Consider the following 15406-nt stretch of genomic DNA (forward strand, 5'->3'; position numbering starts at 1 on the left):
TGTACTGTAAATGTAAATAAAATATAAATGACGACTATATATTTAGTATGATGGAGTAGTATCCACAGGTTTCCTACATCCCATAAGGCCTTGAATTCCATGGTACTCTGCAACTTACATATCCAGTAAGTGATGGTTTAAGAGAGGATTATTGTGCAAGTCAAGTCAGTGTTCTTTAATCAGGTTTCACTTCTCTTAACTAAGATCATCTGATCTTTGCACTCCCTTTCTCTGTCAGATATGTAACCATTTAGCATACCATTTTCCAGTTTGTAACAAGTAGTGATGTGACAATACACAGTGAATCGGCACACGCGTGGAAATCACAACAGTGGCGTTGCCAGGATTTTTGTCATTGTTTTAGCTAAGCAGTTGCTGTATTGCAGTCTGGTGTTGCTGGGGGGAGGGGAGGGCTTGCACAGAGATTCACTTTGTTATATGGCTGAGGGCAATACAGCAGTATGTGTGATCCATTGTGTCAGAATCTGGTCATCGAATTGGAGAGTGTTGCATCCCCCAGCTCTAGTCACCTGCCGAGAATGGGGCAACAGACTTTTGATCATATTACATTTTAAAACAAGCAGATCATCTCCCTAATTCATTTATTTGCAGCCCAAATAGCAAAATCAGATTGGCAGATAGCAGACCGCTGGTGATATGCCGCTGATGGCCGTTCCACTTGTGCTCCGCCGTTGGACCACCATCTCTTTAAATTTAAGTTGTCATCAATATCAAGAAAATACATGAAATGTTATTAAAAAGATGTATGGAGTATAACTGAACAAATGAACAAGATTTTAGACCAATAGTGGCAATATATTGGGCCATTTGTCTGCAACGCGCCAGCGGACTGCCAGAGAACTGATGAGCAAAATGCCAGCGGACCGCCAGCTATGCCCCCAGTGGACCGACAGTGGTCCGCCAGCCTCTTGCTATCTGGGAGCCCACTTTCTGAGACGAGCAAAGTAGATGTTTTAAAAAAAAAAGCTATCACCGCCATATGCTATTTGCTATGATATTTATTGCTGTTAGACCTACAACTAACAACTAACCTACAACTAACCTACAAAAACACCCAATTCACCCTATATCGATGATATTGTTTTTTGTGATTAACTACATGTCCTGATAACTAGAAGATAATTGCAGACAAGACGCCACCACCACCACTACCACTAGCAAACGTAAAAAGGAAATATATATTTGAGAGAGCAATTCCGAACAAATCGGCTGAAAGAGAAAAAGCGAAAACAAGAGTCATCCTAGGCGCTGCTTTCCAACGTTGGTGACAACTGAAGGATCAGGAAGGTCTACAAACAAATGCGGCTGTGGCATTTTTTATGCTGAAAAGCCGATGAACTATTAACCCGCGTGAACATGTTATGGAGTATTTTTGACATTTACATGACCGTAAAACCACAAAGTTAACGGGTCTTTACGGGCTCTTGCCTTATTCAGCAAATTGGCCCTGGCATATTTGGCCCAAGCGGCCCTCAAATCGGTCGGGCACACCTAATTAAATACAAAATCTTTGCATTACCCTTAAATATGCATATATTTTCAACTGTCATGGAGGACTGAAAGTGATCGGCCTCATTGGCTATCACTCTGTCTGATCAGAGGTAGCCATGGAGTACATGATCTCCATATTCAAGTAGCCTAGGCTATACAAGCAATTATTAAAGAAGAGTTTCTGCTTGAATTCAAAGTATCATTTCAAATTATTCAATAGGCTACATTTAAACTATACAATGCTCAACTGACAGCAGCACCAAACAGTTACTGAATTTGCCTATGTGTAAAGAGCTAAATTACTTAGATTGTAGTAGACATTAATCACTGTAGGACAACTGAAACAACACAAAATAAATAGGGCTGTTGCTGGAAATATTTTATTCCTGTAGGCTATACTACATTGCTGGTACATTTTGGAACATTATAGCTAATTATCTTTGGAACATTAACTAATTATCTTTAATGTCTTCCAGTAGCCTATCGTATAGGTTACTGTATATTAGTTGGCTTGTGCATGAGTATGACGATGTTTTGTAGCCTACATTTCCGTCAGTCTACAGTCTTTTAGCCCATCTTTACCATGATAATTAACCCTTCCAAGATAGAACCCTTTCGACGCTCTACTTTGAGAGACCAACCACCACTCATGCCATCGATGTTGAATTTTGGGCGTCTGACGGAAACTGATTAATCTAACCAACAATTAACATCGATTTGACACTTTTGCTGTCCGGGGTTGCAAATAATTAGTTTAGAACATTTAAGTTACGCTGTTTGTTATTATAATCACAGCACGGCCTTACGTTATCATAACCACATCATCACATTATCGCAATTAATAGTCATCATAATCATCATCGTCAGCATGGCATGTCACACATAGCCTACCTGCTCCACCACTGAGTTCTTATCATGTAGCCGCAAGGCTCCACCACCTGCTCACTGTCCCTCTGTATGCTTGCTTACATCCTCGTTCAAACTCAACGAACTTCAACATGTTGCTGACATATGCTAGCCTACTTGCAATATTGTATTTTTGAAGCTTCTACATTGGTGTTACTTTTGCACTATTGTCACGACCGGCATCCGCCGCAATTTCGTGTAGGCAACTTCGATTAACTTCTAATGGCTCACAAAATCCTGGCTCTGGGCCAAAATGCGAGGGGTGGGCCTGACGTGAGCTGTTATTGGATCAGTCGACATATGGAAATGTAACCAGTGGGCCGCTGATTGTCCTTCCTTTGGGCCAATCGTTGGCCAAAATGATTAAATTATATAGCCTATTCCATCAGCCCAAAAGGTGCATCGGCCCACCGGGAAAATGCCCGGTATGCCAGATGGCCAGTCCGCCCATGATTGAGGCAATGATTCCATGCAAAGGCTTGGGCTTCAGGGCCCCCTGATCCCTTGGGCCCCTGGGCCTGGGCCCGGTAGGCCCGTGCAGTAATCCATCCCTGCGTATAACGAATAAAGAGCGATTGTATGTATGTATGGAGACTAGAGCTCATATAGTGCAACCTACACTAGCCTGGCTCGCTCTCGCGCATCTGAGTTTTCGCTCGTGCATGATTATGAGTCCATGTTTTTCGAATGGGTGAAGTAAGGGCCAGTGTTGGAGGAAAGAGGACCATTCGAGTTGTGTATTTTCAAAATCTGCCGAATCCCATACCCCACCTTTAAAATAATGTTTCCAAAATCGTTTCAGTGGTTCATCAACTCTTAAAGCGATGGTTCAGAGTAATTTCACCCTAGGGTCCTTTGCACCATGAGCCCGAGCCAAACACCCTCCCAGGGGCTCGTTTCTAGAAAGCGTCGTTTGCTAACTTGCGTCGCAACCTTGGTAGTTCGCTCCATCGTTCTTGGATTTGGTGTTTCTAGAAATGGAAGTTCGAACTCTCAATCGCAAAGTTTGGTCGTTTGAACTACTGCCCCTAGGCAGTCGCACTTGTGTCGTTCCTTGGTAGTTCCTGTTGGTGTCCGGAGTGCCTAACCAAAAATCACAACCGCCTAACCAAAAATTGCGAAGTGGATGTTTATCTCGTGATTCAATGATTGATCTATCCTGTAGCTTAATTGACTGCACTGACTCCCCTACTTGGCTCATTCTTGCTATTTATGTTAATTCGAGTATTGCCTTGCTTTTAGTATTATAATCTTCACAGACTCTTACAACAGCAGTTATAAATGGTGTAGTGGCTAAAGCAGATTACTTGTTATCCCAACGTTGTAGGTTCGATTTTCTTATGATGTGAGATTCTCGCTACCTGCAGGTGAACTAGTGTGACACGTAGATTCAATTGTTTTTGACTGATGTCTTGTACCTATGGTCTCTCGATGTAGAATAACTATATACATAAATATGTATCAAAACCTATTGTTGTGTCTCTTACTCAGAGGTGAAAAGAAGAGATAGGACGCGTACTCCGGCCGAGTGCGTAGTGCTCTGACGCGCTGCCGATAAGCCACGAGACAATTGATACTATTTGTTATAGCCTACCCAGACATTCGTCCAGGCTATATATTTTTCCAACTTAGATATTTAACACAAATAATGGCACATGGTCGGCTTCAGTAAAATGTTTTATATAGGCCTACTTGCAATAGGTTTAGGTTTTTGCAGATGACGATGACAATGCCAGTATTAATCACTCGGTTTAAATTAGAAAAATGTCAACATAGGCCGTGGCAGAGCATTTCTAGGGGGTAGGGTATTACACGTTTCCACTGTTTCCACCAATGATATGTATCGCTGCATCATCAAGAAAGTTGTTGGAACTACAGTGTTCGAACGTCGGAGGTAGCGAATTGCGACACAGGTAGGCTACGATACTTTCTGTAAACAGGTCGTAACCAGGCGTAATGGAACCAACTTTTATCTCGTAAATTACCCCACTAATAATGCCCTGAATGGTACGAAACTTCTACAGTAGTACAACTATGCTCTTTACTCATAAAAAAAGGCATTGGAAAGTTTGTAAGTACAGGGGCGCCTGCAGGAATTAATGCTATGGTACACACACCCCCAAGAAAAACAAATTCACGCGTGGACAATATTTGTCCGTTTCCCGGTTTACATTGCATAGCAACATCCACATGCAATAATACAACAACAACGTCTTCAATGACCTATTCATTTGGACAACTTGATACAGCCCTAACAGGCTAAAGTTACCTTTAGTTTTGTTCTAGCTTACCGTGACGTCTGGCTTTAAACAGCTTGTCTAATGCAGTCTAACGTTCTGACAAGCAATTGCCTACCTTGTTCTTGCCCATCTGGAATAACTCCAAGCTTTTCTGCATCCATTCTTTCTGTTTTCGTTGTTTAAACTTGTGATATCCATGATGAGTATTGAGTTAGTGAATTAGCTCAACATTGTGTGCTGATAATATAGATAGCCGAGTAAAAGAAAACAAGTAGCCTAGTTGCGTGCCTGCGTGCGTATTCTCTCTCTCTCCTGCTCAAACAAAATGTGTGTGTGTTAATTTTGATAACGTGTTCACTAACTTCAATAGAAAATTGTAAATTGTAGCCTGATGGCATGCAGCTAATGGGATACTGTCCATAGTTGGGAAGGTATGGTGGGCCAAAACACACACACACACAGGAAATTTTCTCTTGTTGAGTAGCCTGATGGTACGCACAGTGCGTACGGACGTACAACTGCAGGCGCGCCGGTGTAAGTACACCAGGAGTTTATTTAAATAATACTTGCCTGATGAATGCTACTATCTGCTACTATACCGCTGCGTCGATGTTACTTCCGTGATTTGGGAAAAGCCCGTTAAAGTCCTGGCAGGAAGCATGCATAAGGATGTAGATCCAGGAATGCACTAATATTTTGTTCGTAGTACCAGTTTGCAACAATTATTAGTTAACACTAAGTAGTAAACACTTCGGAAAAATAATATTAAAAACTGGGATATACCAAAAAACGTTGATGTAATCGCTTCTTGCCAGGACTTTTACGGGCTTTTCCCAAATCACGGAAGTAACGTCGACGCAGCGGTATTCACCCCTTGCAAGTGACGTCACGTTTTGTTCGCGCCACAGCAAAATAGCTTAGTGGACGGCAAGAACACGAATCAAATCATATCGCACAGCTAGGAGATTATAGTGAGATTTAACCGTAGTAATGCCCTTCCACGACTGATTGTTTGGAATACAACAACATCCCATGTTCTTGCATAGATATATTTTGGTTTGTTTTCTTTGTTTCGGGAGTATTTCAACCACAATTGCATGCTTATCTCCTCAGTGTATGAAGCACAGCAGCGGTTGCTATAGCAACCATAGACTCTGAACAGGACGGCAGATAGCACTTAGGCAAAGTCTTTGGCAAGATCTGAATGTAAACAGATAATACCGTTTAAGTTTTTTTTAATTTCCTATTTCTTTCAATTCTTTAACTTAAGACATGTAAGAAGTAAGTTTATTCGCTGGGCAAGGTACAAACTGACGAGTTACATTAGCCCTAGCACTATGAGCTACGATAAACGTTAGCTAGAATAGCTAGCTTCTAAGTGTGGCAGCTAGTTACAGTGCATGAAAATGCACTGTACTGTTCTTCCTAGGCTTCTTATTCTTCTTCTGCTTATTGGGGGCCCAGCAGCGAAGCTGCGAAGGCACCCATTGTGTTTCTATGATTTCTTATTATTGGGGGCCAAGCAGCGAAGCTGCGAAGGCACCCATTGTGTTTCTATGTTTTCTTATTATTATTATTATTACGCTTCCGTCATTGAAGTCAATGGCAGCCCATAGAACCGTCTGGTGAAAAGTTCTGAAATTTGGCACACTGATTGGGGACAGTCTCATGATTAATTTCACCAAGTTTCATACTGGCACCTTTGAGCTCTAGCGCCACCAACAGGCCAAAGTTGGATGTGCGTTCACGCATCGTAAACTTTTGACCCGTTGATCCGATTGTCAAAAATTAGGTATTGCTAGAATCCTTGGACCAAGCCGAGTTCAACGCACCCTATGACGTCATTTTCCGCCATGATGGATTTTCCGCCATTTTGGATTTCATCAAAATCACTTAAAACGTATCAGAGGTCACACATTTTGTCCGATCGACACCAAACTTCACAGATATCATCTACAGACCATGCCTCATTAATGCATTGCATTTTGTCTTTGGAACTAAAACCGTTCGCGCGTAACAGCCAATCGAAATTTGCGGCGAAGCCGCCAAACAGGAAGTGAGCTCATATCTCAGCAACCCATTGATCTATCATAACCAAACTAAGTACATGGACTCAGGACCCAATCAGGGGGACTCTCAAGAAATCTGGTGACCTTTGACCTCTAGGGGGCGCTGTAATTAAGAAACATGCCTTTTGGCCTGTAGCAGCAGTTGTGCTTAGAATTAAAACCCACTTGTGGTGTCTGGTACTACTGTTGAACGTCCTTAGGCCGACCCAAGCCAACTTGTGATGTCATCGTAATTGATTCGGCCGCCATATTGGATTAAATCAAAAACACAAAAACGTTTTTGCAGGTCACAAATTTAATCTGTTCTTCACCAAAATTGGCAGAGACCATCTTCAGACCATGCCTGATGAGTGCATTGCGTTCTGGAACAATTGACAGAAGCTTTGGCCTGTACCAGCCAATCAAAATTTGCGGCAAAGCCGCCAAACAGGAAGTGATTTCATATCTCAGCAACGCTTTCATGTATCAAAACCAAACTTAGTACATGTACCTCAGACCACATCGGGAGGACGCTCAAGAAATTTGGTGACATTTGACCTCTAGGGGGCTCCGTAATTGACAAAAATGCATTTTGGCAAGTAGTTGCTGATGCGCATTATTTTGCAATGGAAGTCAATGGCAGCCCATAGAACCGTCTGGTAAAAAGTTATACAATTTTGCACACTAATTGGGGACAGTCCAATAATTAATTTCACCAAATTTCATGCCGCACCTCAAGCTTTAGCACCACCAACAGGCCAAAGTTGGACTTGTGTTCACGGACGTAACTTTTGACCTGTTGACCCGAATGGCAAAATGAGGTATCATTGGAATCCTTGGGCCAAGCCGAGTTCACACCCCCACACACCCTATGACGTCAATTTTTGACCTCTGTGTTTAAATCACAACAAGTGTGATCATATCTCAGTCAATCTTTTATTTTTGATGTGAAACTGATGACAGCAAGTTCCATCTAGTTCATTCTAATGTGTACGTGCAAGGGTGGGACGGGGTGGGATGGGCAGGGGCGGTTGCAGCGGTGGGCTGGCTGGGGGAGGGGGCGGCGACACTCAGCCCTGGTTCAGCCCCACAAAATCAGTTATGTTTTGATGTGAAACTTGACCTTGTAACTCAGCCAATCTTGGGTTGAATGGCATGGAACTTGCTGTGACTGCTTAAGGCTATATGTCTGATGCAACGGCATTGACTTACATGGCAAATCTGGCCTGCTGATCTCACTGCTTGGCCCCCTCATTGCTGCTTGCAGCTATATTTATTATTATTATTATTACGCTTCCGTCATTGAAGTCAATGGCAGCCCATAGAACCGTCTGGTGAAAAGTTCTGAAATTTGGCACACTGATTGGGGACAGTCTCATGATTAATTTCACCAAGTTTCATACCGGCACCTTGAGCGCTCTAGCGCCACCAACAGGCCAAAGTTGGATGTGCGTTCATGCACGTAACTTTTGATCCGATTTTCAAAAATTAGGTCCTTGGACCAAGCTGAGTTCAACGCATCCTATGACGTCAATTTCCGCCATGATGGATTTTCCGCCAGTTTGGATTTCATCAAAAACACTAAAAAGTCTTCAAAGGTCACAAATTTTGTCCGATCGACACCAAATCTGACACACTTGATCTTCAGACCAAGCCTCACAAAAGTTATTCGTTTTCGTCTTCGAACTCAAACCGCTAAGCCCAGAACAGCCAATCGAAATATGTGGCGGCCGAAGCCGCCAAACAGGAAGTGAGCTCATATCTCAGCAACCCTTGCATGTATCAAAGCCAAACTTGGTGCATGGACTCAGGACCCAATCAGGGGGACGCTCAAGAAATCTGGTGACCTTTGACCTCTAGGGGGCGCTGTAATTAAGAAACATGCCTTTTGGCCTGTAGCTGCTGTTGTGCTTAGAATTAAAACGCACTAGTGGTGTCTGGTAATACTGTTGGAGGTCCTTAGGCCGACCCAGGCCAACTTGTGATGTCATCGTAATTGATTCGGCCGCCATATTGGATTTAATCAAAAACACGCACGCAATTTTCGCAGGTCACAAATTTCAGCGGATCCTCACCAAAATTGGCAGAGAACATCTTCAGACCATGCCTTATCAGTGCATCGCTTTTTGGAACGATTGACAGTAGCATTCGGCTGTAACAGCCAATCGAAACTTGAGGCGAAGCGGCCAAACAGGAAGTGAGCACATTTCTCAGCAACCCTGCCATGTATCATCACCAAACTTACTACATATGTTCATGACCCCATTAGGAGGACGCTCAAGAAATTTGGTGACCTTTGACCTGTAGGGGGTGCTGCAATTAGCAATGTTGCATTTTGATCTGTAGTTGCGATGTGTTTTATCGATCTTTTATTTTTGGATGTGAAACAGATGACAACATATTCCATCCAGTCATTCTAATGCGTGCGTGGTAGGGCGGGGCGGGACGGGGTGGGACGGGCAGGGGTGATTAGGTGGGGGGGCTGGCTGGCGGAGGCGGTGGCAGTACTCAGCCCTGTTTCAGCCCTACAAAATCAGTTATGTTTGATATGACACTTGTTGAAAGTGTTGATCGCGAGTGTCTGCTGAGTTCTATCTTGTCGCCGTGGCTACTCCGGCCTATACTGCTTGGCCCCCTCATTGCTGCTTGCAGCTATATTTATACTTTCTTCCGCCATGGAAGTCAATGGCAGCCCATAGAACCGTCTGGTAAAAAGTTGTGAAATTTGGCACACTGATTAGGGACAGTCCCATTATTAATGTCACCAAGTTTCATGATGGCACCTCAAGCACTCTAGCGCCACCAACAGGCCAAATTTGGACATGCGTTCACGCAAGTAACTTTTGACCCGTTTGCCCGATTGTCAAAAATGAGGTATCGTTGGAATCCTTGGACCAAGCCGAGTTCAACGCACCCTATGACGTCATTTTCCGCCATGATGGATTTTCCGCCATATTGGATTTTATCGAAAGTGAAACTAAAGTTTCATGCCTCAGATAGTTTGTCCGATTTTAACGAAACTTAATACATATGATCTTCAGACCAATCCGCACAAATGTTATCGATTTTTGTCTTCGGAACTAAAACCGTTCGCCTGTAACAACCAATCGAAATATGCGGCGAAGCCGCCAAACAGGAAGTGAGCTCATATCTCAGCAACCCTTTCATCTGTCATACCCAAACTTAGTACATGGACTTATATCCCCATCTGTAGAGCACTCAAGAAATCTGGTGACCTTTGACCTCTAGGGGGCGCTGTAATTAAGAAACATGCCTTTTGGCCTGTAGCAGCAGTTGTGCTTAGAATTAAAACGCACTAGTGGTGTCTAGTACTACTGTTGATGGTCCTTAGGCCGACCCAGGCCAACTTGTGATGTCATCGTAATTGATTCGGCCGCCATATTGATTTAATCAAAACACGAACAAGTTTTCACAGTTCACAAATTTCATCTGATTTTCACCAAAATTGGCACAGACCATCCTCAGACCATGCCTCATCACTGCCTAATTTTCTGGAATTATTGACAGAAGCATTGGCCCGTAACGGGCAATCGAAATTTGCTGTGAAGCCGCCAAACAGGAAATGAGCTCATATCTCAGCAACGCTTTCATGTATCAAAACCAAACATAGTACATGCACCTTTGAGCCCATCGGGAGGACACACAAGAAATCTGGTGACCTTTGACCTCTAGGGGGGCTCTGTAATTGACAAAAAATGCATTTTGGCCAGTAGTTGCTAATGTGCATTATTCTGCAATGGAAGTCAATGGCAGCCCATAGAACCGTCTGGTAAAAAGTTATACAATTTTGCACACTGATTGGGGACAGCCCAATAATTAATTTAAGTTTCATGCCGGCACCTCAAACGCTGTAGTAGCCACCAACAGGCCAAAGTTGGACGGTGTTCACAGACGAACTTTTGACCCGCTTGACCTGAATGTCAAAATGAGGTTTCATTGGAATCCTTGGGCCAAGCCGAAGTTCAACACACCCCATGACGCCAATTTTGACCTCTGTGTTTAAATCACAGCAAGTGTGATCATATCTCAGTCAATCTTTTATTTTTGATGTGAAACTGATGACAGCAAGTTCCATCTACTGTAGTTCATTCTAATGTATGCGTGCAAGGGTGGGACTGGGTGGGATGGGCAGGGGCGGTTGCGGCGGTGGGCTAGCTGGGGGAGGGGGCGGCGACACTCAGCCCTGGTTCAGCCCCACAAAATCAGTTATGTTTTGATGTGAAACTTGACCTTGTAACTCAGCCAATCTTGGGTTGTATGCAGGCTTGGAATTTCACCATTCTGGGGGGCAAGGCCACTTGGCCTTCAGTTGGGCATATTTGGTGGGGGGCACAAAGGCCACATGTCAGGGCACCAAGGCCAAAGTTAACTATAGCATATAAAAATGATCAAAGTTGTATTTAGCCTATTCACTGCAGTAGACCTGCATCACTGTATGAAACATTACAAAAACATGAAAAATGACATATTACATAGAACTGTAAATCTTCTGATCATCTAATAATTACAGATATCTAGGCTACATATAACAGTTATTTTATATTTGGCCTGCTATGAAATCATGTATTGAACAATTTAAGCACAGCTCAGCTTTAAGAAACTCAAATAGCCTAGATGCATGCTTAGCATTTTGTGATCATTAAGGCTACTTTCACAAACTGTTAGTCAGTTGTCCTCTGATTTACCAATATCTAGGCGATATTTGTAACATTTATTTTGTATTTGGCCCATTATGAAATCATGTGGAACAATTTAAACACATTGTAAAACTTAAAGCCCAAATTTGGAGACATCCATGCATGTCGAAATTTACTGCAAATTCGAAACTGGATTACTCTGGAACAGCTAACTGTACAGGGGACTGTTTTACACCTTTGTGTTCGGTAAGGTCTGCTGTTTATTCTTATATATGGTTTGTCATGTGTTAAAAGAAGGGTTCGTGGAAGTATTCCACCCGATATGAATGGGTAGGGAGATCATGGACGCAAAACCTTCAGTAGAATGTATGATTAAATTGAATTATATTATTTACTTTTATCGCGAACCGTTCAACACAGCAATTATCGGCTAACATCGTTTAAAAGCTGAGAAAAAGCTCTTTCATGTGATACTTGTGATGTCTGTGTGATGATGAGTAGGCTACTGAAAGTAGTTAAACTGAGAAGAATGGGTGAATTTGGACGACTTTCTTTCTTGCACTGTCACTTTCTCCACCGCGTAAAAGACTAAATTAATTTTTGCTTGTGAATTCTAAGATTATTTTGACAGGCCACAGGCTAAATAAAAATTGCTATTAGTAGGACGCAAAGCAGAATATTGAAAGAAGGGGGCACCAAGGCCACCGTGGCCTGTAAACCTCTGATTTTCAAAGGGGCATCACGGCCAACGCAAGGGGCGTGAAATTCCTACCCTGGTTGTATGGCATGGAACTTGCTGTGACTGCTTAACGCTATATGTCTGATGCAACGGCATTGACTTACATGGCAAATCTTGCCTGCTGAACTCTCTGCTTGGCCCCCTCATTGCTGCTTGCAGCTATATTTCTTCTTCTTCTTCTAACGCATTTAATGCAGCTTCAACCGTTTAACGTAGAAACTTCATTCAAACTATGTTACGTAGGTCTTACTTAGGACATGGGTGCTATGTATGTTTTCAGCTTTGTAACTTTTATACTTTTTAAACTATTAATTAAAAACTAATCAAAATTTCCCCATTGACTTAACATTATGATTATGACATCACAATAATGGCCGTTAAGCAATTAGAATCCTATGGCAGGTGTTCGGGCCACCTGGATCAACTGCCAGTCTCAGGCTTTAAGCATACAAACTGGCCCTATTAAGACTACACATCCTGTTCAACTGCTTCCTCTGCCAAAAACTGTTTCAAAATAAAAGTCCTCACTACAATATTTCACTGTTAAACAATTTAACCCTTTAAACTACTGAACTTTTTAACTGTTCAGCCATTGTAACTGTTACTTGTCATCAACTATGACTCCTACCCACTGTAGCTAGTTAGCTAAGTTAGCTAAGTAACATGGTTAGCATAGTTAGCATGCTAGTTAACATTTTTAGCAAAACTGCTAAAAATGATTAGCTAAGTTAGTTAAGTAACGTGGTTAGCATAGTTAGCATGCTAGTGTGTTAGCATGCTAGTTAGCATAGTAACTTGGTTAACATTATTATCTTTGTTAACATAGTTAGCATAACTGCTAGCAAACATTAGAGCCATTCCAACTGTCAGTTATCGTCAACTATCTACCTAAATAATTTAACCATTTAAACTATCCACCTATTTAACTGTTCAGTCATTCCAACTATATTAAACCTCATCTACTTAGCAACCAATATAGTTTGTTTTTACTCTGTATGATATTTTACATCATATTTTTGCATTTTCATGCACTGTATTTCCTTCAGGAAATGCTTTTCTAGTTATTATTTCATGTTCTGATATGACATTCTTAACGTTTTGACTATGTTACAACTGATAAAAGCAAGACAAATAAAGTAACCAAATCGCTTTGCAATATTTTAGTCCAGAGATACTTATGGGTGTTCATTTACCATAATGTTAATTACAGTAGCCTAACGTAACGTTATCTCCCCTTGCTGTTACCACCAGTTTTAATAACTTTACATTTGCGATCATGACCCATTTCATCTAACAACACCACTGGCATCTTCTTTGACTATCAGACCCCAAACAGCAATACATTGAACTACAAAGATGTTATAGTAATGGTGTTCAGTTCATCATAATCTTTGACATAATGACTATTTGCCGTCCGTCTCCCATCTTTTTGCCGTCCAGCATGGAGCCGTCACGTGACTTAAGTCACGTGTCTGCAAGGGGTGAATAGTAGCAGATAGTAGCATCCATCAGACAAGTATTATTTAAATAAACTCCTCCCTTCATGACCCTCTACACTGTAGCCTACAGTTGAGCTCCATGAGCTCATTTCACATTGATGTCTCTCAGTGTTTTAAGTAAATCTTTCAGTTGCCTTTTGCATGAAGATGACTTGAAATATTGTATTTTCACCCATTTAGCAGTGGAACCCTTAGTCAAATAATTTCAATATTATGTTATATGATAGCCAATGGTATGGTGGTCCTAGCCAAAAGCTATGTATTAAAAAAAATAAAAAACGTCATGTTAATGTGTTGGGTTCAGCTGGAAATGTGACCATGTTAAGGAGCAATGTTAGCAATAAAAACAATGCTAAAGTAACGAACGCTGTGCCGTTTGACTGATCGAGAGGCCACATCAATTGTTATCATCATCAGCAGCATGACTCTGTGAACCCATTCATTATGGAGCTACGTTTGCCACGCTATATTCTCCTTCTGATCCCGTTCCGCTGCCATAATAGCCTACATTTGCTTACCTCTCCTCACTGAAGTTCAAACTGTTGCTGACATAGGCTACCTGAATGTCGGGTACAGCACATTTCTGCACAATTAAAGGTGCTCCAAGCGATGTAACGCGTTTTTTAGGCTAAACATTTTGTCACTTACGGCAAACATCACCCAACCGCTAGCTGTCTGTGTCCTGAATACACTGTAAAAAAACACGATCAGCCCATGCTCCAAAAACGGCAACAAAAACAACCTGGGCAAACCTAGCCCATAAAAACATAACAAACTGTTCCAGCAAATCACAGAAGAGATGTGCGTTTAGGAGAGTTTCAATTGCACAGGAGCAGCACGGGAGGGAGGGGGAGGAAGTAGCAAGCTAGCTCTCTGTTTTGTTTGAAAGTCAACAGAAGTGACGTTACCCAGCATCTCTTAGAGAACACCTTTAACATCCCATCTTTACCTGCCGCAACTTCTGCATGCGCTTCACTTAACCATTTTGACGCGCTCACTGAATTTAGGATCTGAGCCAATGTGGGAGGGGTGGTGATGAGAGTTGTCAATGGGCCTGTCTAGTGTCAGTATAGAAATTGTACCAATGGACCGCTGACTGTCCTTGCTTTGGGACGATTTCGATTGTTGCCCATGTTTTAAAATAACGATAACAAATACTAATTTAATTTGATCGACCCAAAAGGTATGCCGGCCCACCGGGAAAATGACCGGTATGCCAGATGGCCAGTCCAGCCCTGCTCAGCAACCATGGCCTGCGCCAATGTCTGTGAGGTGCTGTGAAATGGCTGTAATGCATCGCATGCTTTGGCAACAGGTCACAGATAACATGGGCGTAGGTTTAGGGTGGGATGATGATATTGAAGACAAGTGTAGACTAATAATTTAAATATCAATATGATGTCTTCAAATTACCAAATATGTTTAGCTATTAGTAATTATGCAGATCATAAAATGCTATAAATAATTAACAATATACAGTATATAAAGTTTATATGAATTCCAAAATATATCATAGAAACCAATGACAACCATCACTTTCTCTGTGTGTGTGTGTGTGTGTGTGGAGGGTCAATCAAATTATATGATTGCCACTGATGATCACCCAATATTCAATATTACTGATGGTGTCAAGGTGGTGGGGCCCCCCAAACCAAATAAAATGTAAAAAAAATGGCAAAGGTATCGAAATCGAGATTCTTCACTTGGTATTGAAACAATAATGTTGGTATCATGACAGCAGGGATGTGTTCCCACCAAAGCTGAGACCAAACTTACGCCCTTGACAGATTATGTCTGTAATAGC

This window comes from Alosa alosa, chromosome 14 (genome assembly GCF_017589495.1).
Source record: "Alosa alosa isolate M-15738 ecotype Scorff River chromosome 14, AALO_Geno_1.1, whole genome shotgun sequence".
Lineage (NCBI taxonomy): Eukaryota > Metazoa > Chordata > Actinopteri > Clupeiformes > Clupeidae > Alosa > Alosa alosa.